Genomic DNA, 2500 nt, shown 5'->3' on the forward strand with positions numbered 1-2500 from the left:
TGCAGTGCAGTGCAGTGCAGTGCAGTGCAGTGCAGTGTAGTGTAGTGTAGTGTAGTGCAGTGCAGTGCAGTGCAGTGCAGTGCAGTGTAGTGTAGTGTAGTGCAGTGCAGTGTAGTGTAACCGCATGAATACACTGTCCGCAACATGAGCGACGGAAGTAATTGACTTTGTATTGAGTCGCGCAACAAATGTGATTTGCGCGACGCGAGCGACAGTTTGCAGTTTAACTCCTGGGAATGATATGCAAATTAGCTACGACGCGGTCCGGCGATAGTCGCCACAGCCAATGGGAATGTTGGAATGCTTGCTTCCTGCTTTTAACGAACATCACTTCAACTATCGTTGCGGCCGGTGGATTTGCCCGGTAATCTAGTACAGTGTAGTGTAGTGTAGCAGTAGATGGTAGGCAGTAGTGGTGTGGATCGGCACTGCCCTCACGATCCGATTCGATCACGATTCGGGAGGTAACGATTCGATGTGATCCGATCCGATCCCATTCAACAATGTTTAATCAGTCATGATGAGGCAATACAAGTAGTCAGATACTGAGCAACAATTTATTGGCTGTTTTCTGTATCAGTCTGTATCAGTGTTGCAATGTTTTGAAGTGCTTTTATTTGATTTAACATTCATTTGCTCCCGAAATATACATGGAAGTAATTGAAACTTTAAAAAAAATTGCCTGATCGATTCTGGAACTTGCCCATCCATGCCCCGCATTGGATTGCATCGCCGAATCGATAATTGTTGACGCCACTAGTAGGCAGGCAGGCCAGGATGGCTTCAGATGGGGAGAGGCCATCAGCCCTGGACCTCATGCCTCTCCTCTCTCTCCTCTCTCCTCTCTCTCCTCTCTCTCCTCTCTCTCCTCTCTCTCCTCTCTCTCCTCTCTCTCCTCTCTCTCCTCTTTCTCCTCTCTCTCCTCTCTCTCCTCTCTCTCCCCTCCATCACACATTAGACACCGCAGGAGATCCACTACTGTAATCAATGCCTTGCCATGTGTGTGTGTGTGTGTGTGCATGTGTACGTGTGTATGCTTGTGTGTGTGGGTGTGTGTGTGTGTGTGTGTGTGTGTGTGTGTGTGTGTGTCTGTGTGTGTGTGTGTGTGTGTGTGTGTGTGTGTGTGTGTGTGTGTGTGTGTGTGTGTGTGTGTGTGTGTGTGGTGGCAAAGAGAGAGATGAAAATGAGGAAGAATGGTAAAAAATACAGAGTGATAGATGAAGAAAGAAAAAAAGAAAGAAGAATGAAAACAGAGAAAAATCAAGAGAGTGGGAGAACAATTGACTCTGTAAAGAGTGCGGTAATTTCTATGCATATGATTGGCTGAGGCAAGTGATTGGCTTCTGCTGAGACGGAGGAGGTGAGGCACTTAAACTGACGCGCATATGGACACACGCACGCACGCACACATGCACGCACACACACACATAGAGATAGAATGATATATCACACACACCTAAGCACACTGGTCACTGTAAGTCACATATTCACACACATTCATTTATTTCAATTTGGCATCCACTTAGGCAGCTGATGAACAGCTTACACTGATTAGGCGTTCAGCTGGAGTGAATCAAACTGCAGAGTGTGCAAGAGGCCTAGCCCTCATGAGCACACACACACACAACGCACACGCGCACACACACACGCACACACGCGCGCACACGCACACACACGCGCACACACGCGCACACACGCGCACACACGCGCACACATGCGCACACACTCAAAGAGCGCGCACGCACACAGACACACACAGACACATGCACACAAGCATACACACACACACACACACACACACACACACACACACACACACACACACACACACACACACACACACACACACACAAACATACGCAACAAACATACGCAAATGCACAGCATATATGTCTGCGTCTATTCTGTATACACAAATGTATGCACGCCCATATTACAGAAGCCAGATAAAAGACATGCGTTTGTGTATTAAATTTGTACTGAAAACTATGAACATTATGTTTTGTTTTGCCATTTTTTTAAAACTATGCTCTGCAATCCTGGTATATTTTTGTAATGACAGCTAAGCTTTATTTACTGCCTTGTGTTGTGAAGTACAATACATTTATATATTTCAGTTTGTGTATCTGAAGGAGGTCAGTAAAGGTATGCAACTAGACACTAGGGGAGCTGTTTCACACTGAGCCCACCAACACCCCAATATACCCCCTCGTCCACCCACACATAGGCTACTGATACACACATACAACACTGCAGTTAAATGTAGGCCTACATATTGTACTGTACAAGACAGCATTCGGCAGTTGTTCAATCATTCAAGAACATCTGGGTTACATATGTAACCCCAGTTCCCTGAGTAGGGAGCAGACCTATTACTCATGCCCCATGAGTAATAGGTCGCAGTTCCTGCGATAGGGAACCAACTTTTTTTTTCACAGAACACCATCGTCACTGTCTTTTCAGAATTATATAGAATCACTCTTCGATTCGTATTGTTTTA

At 45.9% G+C, this 2500-nt stretch overlaps 1 protein-coding gene across 10 annotated transcripts in view; it reads right to left on the reverse strand.

Annotated features, from left to right (window-relative positions):
* The window catches only part of prdm16 (PR domain containing 16), a 422829-nt gene that overhangs the window by 89319 nt on the left and 331010 nt on the right, over positions 1-2500 (reverse strand). The window lies entirely within an intron of this gene.

Source organism: Engraulis encrasicolus, chromosome 10 (assembly GCF_034702125.1).
Source record: "Engraulis encrasicolus isolate BLACKSEA-1 chromosome 10, IST_EnEncr_1.0, whole genome shotgun sequence".
NCBI classification, from domain to species: domain Eukaryota; kingdom Metazoa; phylum Chordata; class Actinopteri; order Clupeiformes; family Engraulidae; genus Engraulis; species Engraulis encrasicolus.